Source organism: Zingiber officinale, chromosome 1B (assembly GCF_018446385.1).
Source record: "Zingiber officinale cultivar Zhangliang chromosome 1B, Zo_v1.1, whole genome shotgun sequence".
NCBI lineage: Eukaryota > Viridiplantae > Streptophyta > Magnoliopsida > Zingiberales > Zingiberaceae > Zingiber > Zingiber officinale.
Genome location: NC_055986.1, coordinates 62443687 through 62458017, shown reverse-complemented (window position 1 = coordinate 62458017; position 14331 = coordinate 62443687).

The following is a 14331-nucleotide window of genomic DNA, read 5'->3' as shown; positions in this document are numbered from 1 at the left end:
TAATCCAAATCATACCTAAATCTACACATAACCAACTAAATATAACCCTAATTCGTATCATTAAAACAAGGTAACAATTGACCTCCAAAAACTTACCCAAATCCAAGGTGATCACTAGTAGATCACCACCCAAGATGTTGTTGTCAGTTAGGGTAGTTGCTGTTGGAACCCAAGAAAGTTCACAGCACTCAACCTTGCTGAAATCTTGAGCACACCTCACTGATCAGTACCTATTGACTGCTGGAATTCTTCTCCACTTCAACCGAGACCTCAATCACAGTGAAGAAGAGAAAGTCCAAGTACGGATCAAGGGATTTACAGCAAACAATTGAATCTGACATCAAGATCACAACAAAGAAAAGAGAGTAAGAATCAACAATGCATTACCTCGATCGGTTGCCTCCAGAAAGTGTCACCTAATCCAATCCATAATGCAATGTATGGATTCTACTGACCCACAACTAGCCAGCGTCTGCCAAGACCTGGCTCCGGCAGAGGAATCCAAGATCCACTCAAACGATCCACGACCTGACCTAGGATCGCCGACGATCAAAGAGGAAAAGCAAGAATCGAGGATGAAACTCGAAGCTTGGGCACAAATTATAGAACAAAAAAGCGAGAGGATCGATTGCTTACCCTCGAAGCCCTAATTATCCCCTCACACCGGTGATCGGCGATGGCACGGCTCAATCCAACGGCGTTGTCCGATACAGCTAGAGAAGACACGGATCGCTCCGGGAATGACTCGTGGAGAAGGAATGAAGGGCCGATATGCTGGGGACAACACAGATCAGGCACCTTTCGTGCCCTAGCCGCCTCACCATCGACACTCGGCCGCCGAATCCACCGAACAAATCTCCCCTCAGTCGAAGACAGCACGGCTCCGCTGGTTTCCGTCGTGTTCCAGCAAGCTCAAGTGGCTTCCTCCTCGGGCGATGTCGACGATCGACGAAGGTCCCTCGGCTTGGCTTTGATTCGTCCGCGAGACAAAGAGAGGGAACAGAGGAAGGGAAGAAATGTCGGGGAAGAGGAGAAGCTAGGGTTCGGCGATAGGTTTAGGGAAAAAGAAATAAAAGAAAAGGAATTATATAAATAACACATTTCCTCACTTAAATGAGTATCCCAAATAGGCCTTATCTATACCCAGAATTAATCCCCTCAAAACTCGTCGTACGAGCTCCGAAAAATTCCCAAAAAATTTCTAAAAATTCCAGAAAAATATTATAAGGCTATTTCTGAAATAACCCTATTTATTTAAATTTTCCGAGATCTCACACTCTGAATCGATCAACCAATTGATTCAAAGCCTCCCTAATTGATTGGGAGTCATTCAATCGATTGGGATTCGACCGTTGCGCAAGGTTAAAGCTGTTTTGAGCGATTTCTTTGACACGGCTTCGAGCGCTTCTTCACTGCTCTCAATGATTCTTTCAACTGAGCTCTCGGTTGTTGATGCCAGTTCTTGAAGCTTTCTTGGAGCAAAGTGTTGCTACACTTCCAAGGTCAAGAGGTGTTTCTACAACAACAAGAAGAAGTTATGGTTAGGGTTTCTTGGTATAAATCTTGTATGATTTTACTTGTATTTGCTTCCCTTTCTTTCTTCTTGTATTTGTTGGTTCAATATTCCCTAGGTCAAGGTTGACCTGGTTGACTGAGTTTGAATTGGTTTAAGCTCGAGTCTTGATATTTGAGTTTCGATGTTTGACAATACATGTAGACAACACATGGAGATTGCAGGTGCAATTGTTCATGTGGGGAGATTGTGAAGGAGAGTCAAGTAGGTCAAGGTTGATTGGATACTTGACTAGGAAATCCTGGTGAGTGAAGCCAGGTGAAAGTCCTAGTGAGTGAAGCTAGGCAGAAGAAAATCCTGATGAGTGAAGCTAGGTGAAAGTCCTAGTGAGTGAAGCTAGGCAGTAAGGAAAGTCCTGGTGACTGAAGCCAGGCAGAAGAAAAGTCCTAGTGAGTGAAGCTAGGTAGTTGGGAAGTCCTAGTGAGTGAAGCTAGGCAGTAAGGAAAGACCTGGTGAGTGAAGCCAGACAGTTGGGAAGTCCAAGTAGGTCAAAGGGATTGACCGAATACTTGGCACGAGGAAATCCAGATGGGTCAAGGGTTGACCAGACATCTAGTGAAAGTCCAAGTGGGTCATGGAGGACCTCACTTGGCACGAGGAGAAAAGTCCAAGTGGGTCAAAGGGATTGACCAAACACTTGGTGAGGGAGTCCTGGCAGGTCAAGGATGATCGGATGCTAGGCATGATGTACCAAGGGGTCATGGTTGACCGGATGTTGGTGTAGGGGACTTTGGACTTATTTTTTGGCAAAAACAAGAGTTGGATCGATTGGCTCATGCCCAATCGATCGACTGATCGATTGGGTGAGTCCCCGCGACAAACCTCCTCCCAATCGATCAGTGGATCGATTAGGGAGAAGTGTCGCGCGAACAGAAAGCCACCCAATCAATCAGCCGATCGATTGGGAGCCTCCAATCGATCGAGCGACCGATTGGGAGCTGCGATTTTGTGCGATAAGCCCTGGATCAATCAGCCGATCGATCCAGGAAATTCCCAGGAGCACAAAGACTCTCTGGATCGATCAGCTGATCAATCCAAAGCCTCCCCGATCGATTGGGAGCAATTCAATCGATTGGGATTTGACCGTTGGCATAGGATATAGTTGTTGGCGAGTGTTTCCCACAGAAGCACTTCCTCGATTCTTCTCCACGCGACACTGCGAACCTCTCCTACTCTGTTCTCCAGATCTTGAAGGTTCTTGGAGGCTAGTGCTGGTGCACGTCCAAGTCAAGAGGCGAGTTTCAACAAGAAGAAGAAGCTAGGGTTAGGGTTTTCTTGTGCATATCTTGTAAGCTTTCACTTGTATTATATTTCCCTTCCCTTTCTTCTTGTACTGTGAGCTTATAGGGCTTCTCCGCCTTCGGTAGTTACCGAAAAGGAGTGTTTACATAGTGGAGGGTGCGTGAGTGTGTGGATCCTTGGATTAGTCACCTCTTCTTGAGGTGGATACCAAGTAAATCCCTAGTGTTAGCGTTGAGTGTTGTTTCTTTATATTTTCCGCTGCATTCCATCACAAGAAACAAGCAACGATGAGCACGAGATCGCGCCGAGCTATTCACCCCCCCTCTAACTACATTTCGGTCCCAACAGTATTGAGAGTGTTGTAAGGCTTCTCCACCTTCGGTACTTACCGTAAAGGAGTGTTTTCATAGTGGATGAGTGAGTGAGGGGCGGAACCTTGGATTAGTCACCTCTTCTTGAGGTGGATACCAAGTAAATTCCAGTGTTAGCGTTGTGAGTGTGTTTCTTGTTGTTTATTCCGCTGCACATCATCTAAGAAGCACATCAACAAGCGCGAAGAGCTATTCATCCCACTAACATATTTCGACCCTAACAAGTGGTATAAGAGCAAGGTTGCTCTTCACCAGAATCATTGCTGGAAGGGGCAAAGAAGTTAGAGGGTGAAGAAGTTGGAGCAAAATCCATAAAGTCGAAGACTTCAACAAAAGCTCAACTTCAAATGGAATTCCAAGATGGACTTGGTTTCGACACAAGGGTGCCTCCACCATTCACAATGACAAGATTCGATTCTTGGAAATCATGAATCGATAATTTCTTGATGATGGAGATAGCGCAATCGTTTGCTCTAATGGAAGGCTTTGAAGCTCCAACAAGTTCAAAGGGAAAAACTCTCAAGAGGAGCAAGTGGAGTCAAGAGCAAATTCATAGGAGCGAGGCAAATGATAAAGTGACCAAGCTATTGGTTAATTTATTGCCAATCAATATTTTGGCTCAAGTTGTAGAATTCAAGGATGCCAAGGAGCTTTAGAGCAAATTGGCAAAGATTCATGAAGTCCCCTCCACTGTACCAAATCAAGAAGAATCCAAAGAGGGTGACTCATTGGATCAAGACTAAGAGGAAGAGGACTTCGAAGTTGAGAGATGCTCAACTTCCGAAGAAGAGGTCCAAGAAGCTTCATCTTCAACGGAATGCAATGAAAAGGGCAAAGAGGGAGCATACTCTTTGTTCCATGTAGAAGACGAAGATAAAGGAGTCTCCACCTCTAGGATTGAGAGGGAGCGATCGTCGCTGACACCGGATCAAGAAGAAGGAGAAGTTTCTATTTTCGGGTCAAGCGAAGAAGAAGAAGAAAGTGTCATCCCTACACATGAAGGTATAATTATTTTAATTAAAAATAAAAAAACATATTATATGTTTTGAGTATAGGGAACATGGGCATTACAAGAGTAAGTGCCCTAAATTGACCAAGAAAAAGGGCCAAATGGCACTTAAGGGCAAGGAGAAGCCCAAGGAGACCGCCCCCACAACAAGGAAGAGCAAGGAGCACATTGTGTGCTTCTTGTGTAATCAAAAAGGACATTACCAGAGCCAATGTCCAAAGGGGAAGAAAGAGGTCAAAGCTAAAGGAGGAAGCACAAGTCAAGGGGGAGCTTCCAAGGTAAAATCCAAGGTATCATTTGTTGAGACTATCCCCTTGAGTAATGGTAAAAAGCATGCTAGTTCTAACCTATATCTTTTTAATGCTATTTACCATAAACATAGGGGGCATGATTGAATTAATGAAAATCATGTGGCTCTTTATGTTAAGACTACCACACCTAGGGTTAGGAAAGTAGATAAAAATTTAGGCAATAACTTTAAGGATTTTAGGTATAAGCCTAAAAATAAAAATGCTCAAGGACAAAATGAAAAACCCAAAACTAGGGATTTATGGAAAGAAAATCAAGTTTTGAGGTCAAGGCTTGATAAAATGGAAAAGACCCTAAAAAGGATGGAAAATATCCTAAAAGGGAAAAATGAGCATAACCTAAGTTTAGGAGCAAAAAGATCATCCAATGACCATAGAGGTTTGGGATACAAACCCAAGGCTAGGAAGGATGTAATATCTTATCATAGGGTTCCATATAGCTATGGAACCAACCCTAGGTCTAGCGGTCAAGTCAAGGATACAAGGGAACTTATCCCTAGGAGTATCTTTGCAATGACAAAAGTGACTAAGACTTCTAAGAAGCCAAACAAAGTTACTAATAAGGTCACAAGGGAAGCTATCCCTAGAGTTGACCTAGAGAAGGTGACCAAGGCTTCTAAAAAGCCTAACAAGGTCATTAGGAAGGTATCTAGGGAAGCCATCCCTAGTGAGTACCTAGAGCATCCAAGGAGCACCAATAGGTTTTGGGTTCCTTGGAGCATGTTTTCTATCCCTTAAATGGGTTAGAGAGTGTCAACTCTAATTGGAAGGGCAGTTAACCCAACCTTGATGAAGTTGACACTCGTAGAGCATTTTCAAAGTTATTTTTAACCTTTGAAAATGAAATGGATTATTTGTTTACTCTTTGTAAGAGTAAAATGTGCCATTATTTGAGAAACTTGATGTAATTTATATTAGCACAAATTAATCAAGTGTAAAAGAAATGTCAAATTCGATTTTGGCATTTTGTCAAGAAAATATGGGCAATCTAGGACTACCTTTAGGTTTAGCTAAGGATTTAAGGACACTTAGATAGATAATATAGGTATATTTTATTATGCTAATTGTCATGCTTTGTTTTCCCATCACATGCCATGACATCATATTTTGCATTCATGCTTATTATGAAAAATAAAAAAATACCATGTCATGTCATACATACATCATGTAGCTATAATATATTTTCTTTTGAAAATTATTTTCATTATGATATATGCCATAAAAATCATCATGCATTATTTTTAGATTCTGTAATTAAGGACAAATGACATTTATCAACAAGTAACATCCTAGGTGGATGTTCATAATCTAAAATGCCTAGATAGATATGCATGATCCCTAGCTTAGGGCATTATCCCTGGGTCAAGGTTGACTAGGTTGACTAGACTTGAGCTGGTTCAAGCATGAGTCTAGATGTTTGGGGTTCGATGTTTGACAATACGAGGAGATTATAGGTACAATCATCAAATTAGGGAGATTATTGGTGCAATTCCCCTCTAGTTAAGGTTGACCAGTTAGATGTGAATAAGAGTCAAGTAGGTCAAAGGGTTGACTGGATACTTGACTGGGAAAGTCCAGACTGGAGGTTAGGTAGATGGGAAATCCTAGTGAGTGAAGCTAGGTGAAAATCCCGGTGAGTGAAGTCGGGCAGATGGAAAGACTTGGTGAGTGAAGCTAGGCAGATGGGAAGACCTAGTGATTGAAGCTGGGCAGTGAAAATTCCTGGTGAGTGAAGCCAGGCGTATGGAAAGTCCTAGTGAGTGAAGCTAGGTAGATGGAAAGACCTGGTGAGTGAAGCGCGGCATGTGGAAATTCAGGTGGGTCAAGGTCGACCGGACATTTGACACGGGGAGAAAAGTCCAAGTGGGTCAAAGGGATTGTCCGGACACTTGGTGAAGAAGTAAGTCCTTGCAAGTCAAGGTTGACCAGATGCTAGGCTTAATGTTTCAACAGGTCACGATTGACCTGGTGTTGGAATTGGGGACCCTAGACTTGGTTTAAGCAAGTTAAAGGGTAACCAATCGATCAACTGATTGATTGAATAGAGGTTCAATCGATTAGCCGATCGATTGGGGCTAGCTGTGACAAGCAGCGACCCAATCAATCTGCTGATCGATTGGGAGCTTATATCACGCGCACAGAAGCCCTCCCAATTGATCAATCGATCGATTGGGCACCTCCAATCGATCGACCGATCGATTGGGGACGGGATTCCTTGCGCGCAGACATGAGAAATGCTGGATCGATTGGTCAATCATTTTTGCTATTCCCAGAGAGCAAAGAGGCACTCTGAATCGATCAACCAATCAATTCAAAGCCTCCCCAATCGATTGGGAGTCATTCAATCGATTAGGATCCGACCGTTGCGCAGGTTTAAAGTTGTTGCGAGAGATTTCTTTGACATGGCTTTGAGTGCTTCTTCACTACTCTCAACGATTCTTTCCACTGAACTCTCAATTGTCGATGCTAGTTCTTGAAGATTTCTTGGAGCAAAGTGTTGCTGCACTTCCAGGGTCAAAAGGTGTTTCTACAAGAAGAAGAAGAAGTTAGGGTTAGGGTTTCTTGGTTTAAATCTTGTATGATTTTACTTGTATTTGCTTCCCTTTCTTTCTTCTTGTATTGAGAGTGTTGTAAGGCTTCTCCACCTTCGATAGTTACCGTAAAGGAGTGTTTTTATAGTGGATGAGTGAGTGAGGGTCGGATCCTTGGATTAGTCACCTCTTCTTGAGGTGGATACCAAGTAAATCCCAATATTAGCGTTGTGAGTGTGTTTCTTGTTGTTTATTCCGCTGCACATCATCTAAGAAGCACATCAACAAGCGCGAAGAACTATTCACCCCTCCTCTAGCATATTTCGACCCTAACACTACTTGCCCTTACGCATAATGAGACATGCCAATGAAGCATTAGTGACCTAAGACCGAGGGAGGGGATCCCTGGCTAGGCCCTCCGACGCTCAAGTCAGTTTCCCTCAAAGATGGAAGAAGAATAAGAAGAAGAACTGTAACTAAAGTGAAGACAGAGTTCGATGCTAGAACTTACGTACCTCGCCAACGGAGAAGATCCCCCTTTTTATACCACCTCACGTGACCTCTGTAGTTGTGAGGTGGTCCCCGGATCGTTAAGGTTTGTTAGGAGATGATATCATATTCGATGTTTCATGCAATAATCCTTTAAGGAATCTTTTCTCTAACCCAGATGTACCCATTTTGTCGTTTATGACTCGTATTAATAATGGGGACACGTCATCATATTTAAAGAAACTTCTAGAAGATATTTTCCGCCAAATATTCTACCAAGCACGTCTCGGCTAGCTGTTTAAAATAGTTATATACATATATATACTACTGAGAATATTTCCTGCTAAATAGGTCTTGATTGGTCATTTAAGCCGGTCACATATACTGTTAAGAATGATTCCTGTTAAATAGATCTCAGCCAGTAGTTCAAGCCGGTCGCATATACTACTAAGAATGCTTCCTGTTAAATAGATCTTGGCCAGTCGTTCAAGCTGGTCGCATATACTGCTAAGAATGCTTCCTGTTAAATAGATCTTGGCCGGTCGTTCAAGCCGGTCGTATATAATGTTAAGAATACTTCCTACTGAATATATCTCGATCAGTCATTCAAGCCGGTCATATATGCTGTTAAGAATACTTTCTGTTGATCCTTTTCTTTATGCTCGGGTGGGTTTTACCCGGACGAGCATATATGAGCGCGAGGGTACTCGCTCGGCCTGCTGTCGGTTGGTAAGATGATGAGAACTTTATATAAGGCTAAATACTTTTATGCTTGGGCGGGCTTTGCCCGGTCGAGGATACATGAGCGCGAGGGTGCCCGCTCGGCATACTGTCAGCAGGTACTAAGCTGAGAATATTATATAAGGCTACATGCCTTTATGCTCGGGTGGGCTTTGCCTGGTCGAGCATATACGAGCCAAGAGCACTCACTCGGCCTGTTGTCGGCCGGTAAGATAATTAGAATATTATATATAAGGCTGAATGCCTTTATGTCGGGTAGGCTTTGTCCGGTCGAGCATACATGAGCGCGAGGGCGCTCGTCCAGCCTGCTGTCAGTCGGTACTAAGCTGAGAATATTATATAAGGCTAAATTCCTCTATGTTTGGGCGGATTTTACCCGAACGAGCATACGTGAGCGCGAGAGCGCTCGCTCAGCCAGCTGTCATCCGGTACTAAGCTAAGAATATTTTATAAGGATAAATACCTTTATGCTCGGATGGACTTTTCCCGGTCGAGCATATTGTTGGATTTTTCGGGCCGCGAAAACCGCTTTTTCGCGTCACGGAAACCCCGAGTCACCCAAAGCCATGGATCTCGTGCAAAGATTCGTAAACAAAATTTTTTGAAAAACCTTTTTCTTGTACGAGTTTGTAAAAACTTTAGATCTACACTAAAGTTAAGATCATTACCCTTGATGCGCGCCCCACGCGAATCCTGCTCGTCCAAATGGTGCCGGATCTCAAGACCGTCAAGCGTACGGTCCTATAGAAGTATCCACACAGACACACTAGATGGAGGTGACCAAAAACCAAGGTGTGCTAGCACCTATGTGGTTCGGCCAAGGAAGGAGGAGAGGGAGAGAGCAAGAAGAACTCTAGGAGGAAGAAGAAGAAATGAATGATGGAATAATTTTCAAAATTAAAATTATTCTCCTCATTCAAGTAGTCGGCCACCTTCTCATGTCTAACTCCCATTTCCACATTAAATGCAATTAATGTGGAGCCATTAAAGAGTTGTAACCCCCATGAGGTGGCACTCTAGGATGATGTGGATCAACACTATTGGTCCACATCTTGCCACCTCACTAAATGACATGGCAACAAGTGTAACATCCTCATTTAATGTGGGCCGGCCACATTAAATGCTATGGAGGCTTGTAACCTCCATGAGGTGGCACACATTGATGATGCGGAGCAATCCTATTTGTCCACATCTTGCCAACTCACTAGTGATGTGGCAAAAAGTCAAGTCAAACATGACTTTTTCTCTTCCTCTCAAATCAAGTCAAACTTGATTAAATCTCTCTCATGGTTGATCTAATCCAACCATATGATTCAAGCCAACTTAATATAATGAATCTAATTCATTAAATTAAATTGATTTAATCAGTCATAATCTAAATTAGACTCATTGAATAAATGAATCAACTTGAGTCCAACTCAATTAGCCCAATTTGGATTACTCAATCCAATATGATTCATCAAATAAATCTAATCCTCTTGGTTCATCATATGAACCAAATCTCCATCTAATTGTCCTTAGTGTGTGACCCTATAGGTTCTTGTAACGTTGGCAATGCCCTAAACCTATTTAGGAGCATAAGTAATGAGCGGTATCTAGCAACACATCATTACTACCCAAGTTACAAGAATGTCGAGATCCGACATCACCTTGTGACTACTAATTGTGACTCCTCACAATATATGACAAGTGTCCTTCTATCCTAGACATCTAAATTGATCAATATGAGGCATAGACCGTGTCATCCTCTAATCAATCTAAATCTTGAACTCCAAGTAGACTCACTCGATCAAATGAGCTCAACATCTAATGTTGACTCATTTGGGCATGGCCATGCACTTAGTGGTCTCACTCTATCAAGAATACCGATGTCGCTCCCGTCATATGGGAGGGATAGATCCCATCTACATCACTCACATCCCTCTACATAATTCGTTATATACCCAGTAATCGCCTTTATAGTCCACCCAGTTACGGGTGACGTTTGACGAAACCAAAGTACATAACTCCTTATGTAGGGATCCATGGTGACTTCAGGTCTAAGGACTAATAGTCATAATAATAGCCACATGAGAAAGTATATGACACTCATATAACGATCCATGATACTTTCTCATGGCGGGTCATTCAGTATACATTCTCTAATGCATACCCATGTGTCAGCTTGATATCTCTATATCCATGACTTGTGAGATCAAGTCATCGAGCTAACCTACATGCTAGTCTTATTGTATTAACTTTGTCCCTAAATGTTAATACTCGACTAGGAATGATTTAGAGTAGTGTTCCCTATATCATCTCACTATCGATTCAACCAATCGATTGATATAGGTAAGAACCTTCTACTCAAGGATGCTATTATACTTAGTCTATTTGGCACTAATATAAATAAGTATAATAACCAAACAAATGCCTTTATTAATATACAAGAATATGATATACATGAGTCCATACAATCATCAAATGATTGGCTCTAGGGCTCTAACTAACAATCTCCCACTAGCACTAGTGCCAATCAGTATAGGCTCTAAGGCCTAAAGACCTAGTGTGACCATCATGCTTCCTCTGTGCCAAAGCCTTGGTCAAGGGATCTGCGATGTTAGCCTCTGTAGGTACTCTGCAAATCTTCACATCTCCTCTATCGATAATCTCTCGAATGAGATGGAAGCGCCGTAGTATGTGCTTGGTCCGCTGGTGTGAGCGAGGTTCCTTCGCCTGTGCTATAGCTCCATTGTTGTCACAATAGAGCTCAACTGGGTCAGCGATGCTAGGAACCACCCCAAGTTCAGTAATGAACTTGCGGATCCAAACTACCTCCTTTGCTGCCTCTGATGCAGCAATATACTCGGCTTCTGTTGTAGAATCAGCTACTGTATCCTGCTTCGAACTCTTCCAGCTGACAGCACCACCATTAATGCAAAATACGAACCCAGACTGCGATCTATAGTCATCCTGGTCGATCTGGAAGCTAGCATCACTATAACCCTTTACAGCTAGCTCATCATTGCCTCCATATATCAAGAAATATTCTCTAGTCCTTCGTAAGTACTTAAGAATATTCTTGACCGCTAACCAGTGACTTTCACCTGGATCTGACTGGTATCTGCTCGTCATGCTCAAAGCATACGAGACATCAGGTCGAGTACACAGCATGGCGTACATGATCGATCCTATGGCTAAGGCATAAGGGATCTGATCCATGCGGTCTCTCTCCTCTCTAGAAGAGGGACCTTGAGTCTTCGAAAGACTCACGCCATGTGACATCGGCAGAAATCCCTTCTTGGAATTCTGCATTGCAAACCGAAGGAGTACCTTGTCAATGTATGTACTCTGACTTAGGCCAAGCAATCTCTTAGATCTATCTCTATAGATCTATATCCCTAGAATGCGGGATGCCTTACCTAAGTCCTTCATTGAGAAGCAACTCCCTAGCCATGTCTTGACAGACTGAAGCATAGGGATGTCATTCCCAATGAGTAGTATGTCATCCACATAGAATATGAGGAAGACAACTATGTCCCCTACAACCTTCTTGTAGACACAAGGCTCATCTTCGTTCTTGATGAAACCAAACTGTTTGATCGCATCATCGAATCGAAGATTCCAGCTCCGAGAAGCTTGCTTTAGTCCATAAATGGACCTATGCAGCTTGCATACTCTACTAGTATGGTGTGGATCTACAAAACCCTCAGGTTGTGTCATGTACACATCCTCGAGTAGGTTTCCATTCAGAAACGCGGTTTTGACATCCATTTGCCATATCTCATAGTCATGGTAGGCTGCAATAGCAAGCATGATCCGAATGGACTTAAACATCGCTACTGGAGAAAAAGTTTCATCATAGTCAATACCATGAATCTGCTTGAAACCTTTAGCTACCAAGCGACCCTTATAGATAGGTCCATCCATGTCAGTCTTTCTCTTAAAGACCCACTTGCACCCAATGGGTTTTACCCCTTCAGGTGGATCAACCAAAGTCCATACTTGGTTAGTGTACATGGATTCCATCTCGGATCTCATGGCTTCTAGCCATTTCTCGGAATCTGGTCTCATCACAGCTTCTTGATAGGTGGTAGGCTCATCCTCTATGAGCACAATGTCATCATGGTCAGACAAGAGAAATGAGTATCTCTCAGGCTGACGACGTACCCTATCAGACCTGCGAAGAGGTATGTCTACATGAACCGATTGTTGTTCCTCAACTCCTTGTGGAACAACATCATCCATAACACTTTGTGGTTCCAGTTCAATTTCCATCGTGGCATTAGTGCTATTGTTCGCATCTTGAACTTCTTCAAGATCGAACGCGCTCCCACTAGTCTTTCTAGAAACAAAGTCCCTTTCTAGAAAGACCCCAGTCTTTGCCACAACTACCTTGTGCTGACTGGGAATGTAGAAGTAATATTCCTTAGTTTCCTTGGGATATCCGATGAAATAGCACTTGTCGGATTTGGGTCCTAATTTGTCTGAGACTTGACGTCGTACGTAAGCCTCACAACCCCAAATCCTCATGAAAGACACCTGGGCATCTCTCCCAGGCCATATCCTATATGGTGTCTTTATCATGGCCTTTGATGGAACTCGGTTGAGTATGAAAGCTACCGTGTCTAGAGCATATCCCCATAGATATGTCGGAAGATCTGTGTGACTCATCATAGATCGTACCATATCTAATAGGGTACAATTCCTCCTTTCGGATACACCATTCCACTGTGGTGTTCCAGGAGGAGTGAGTTGGGATAGAATCCCACACTCAGCTAGGTAGTCACGAAACTCATGGCTAAGGTATTCTCCACCTCGATCTGATCGAAGTATCTTAATACTCTTGTCAAGCTGGTTCAGTACTTCATTCTTGAATTCTTTGAACTTTTCAAAGGATTCAGACTTATGTGTCATCAAGTACACATAACCATATCTACTGAAGTCATCAGTAAATGTGATGAAGTATCTATAACCGCCTCTAGCAGCAACATTGAAAGGGCCACATACATCACTATGTATGAGTCCTAACAAATCAGTTGCTCTCTCGCTGTGCCCACTAAAGGGAGTCTTGGTCATCTTGCCTCGTAGGCATGACTCGCGTATCTCATATGATTCAAAATCAAATGAGTCCAGCAAACCATCCTTATGGAGCTGGGATAAGCGCTTGTCATTTATATGACCTAAGCGACAGTGCCAGAGATAGGTGTGGTTCATATCGTTCGATTTGAACCTTTTAGTACTAACGTTATAGATAGAGCTCTCAAGGTCTAGAATATAGAGTCCGTTCATCAGAGGTGCACTACAATAGAACATATCGTTTAAATAGATAGAACAACATTTGTTCTTTATTATAAACGAGAATCCTTTCTTGTCCAAACAAGAAACTGATATAATGTTCTTAGTCAATGCAGGCACATAACAACAATCGTCTAACTCTAGTATAAGCTCAGAGGACAGAGATAGAAAATAAGTCCCTACAACAACAACAGCAACCCGTGCTCCATTGCCTACTCGTAGGTCTATCTCGCCCTTTGTCAATGCTCTGCTATTTCTCAGTGCTTGTACATTAGTACAAATGTGCGAAGCACATCCGGTATCTAATACCCACGTCGAAGAAATAGAGAGGTTGACTTCTATAACATTTATACCTGAAGTAGAAATCTTATTTCTCTTCTTGTTAAGATCTTCCAGGTGTCCTGTGAAGTTCCTCTTCCAGTGCCCTGCTTGTCCTTGATATAGTTGACGAAGATGTGCAACCATATCGTAAGCACCCATCAACTCATGTTGCTTCTGAAGCTCAGAGTTCATTGTTGCGAGCATTAGACAGGACACATCTAATGCGTCATCTTGATGCTTCTTATAAGCCTCCCGGTCAGCTCGCGTGGCAGTGGCAGGAGGAGCCTCCGGAATGGGCTGCTCCAGAATGTACAGTTTACGTTCCTGAGTGACAACTATTCTCAGGTTCCTGTACCAGTCCAGGAAATTTGCTCCGTTGAGCTTGTCCTTCTTAAGGACAGATCGCAGAGAGAAAGTGTTCGTATTCGACGTCATGGATATTCTACAACAGAAATAAATGCATAAATAA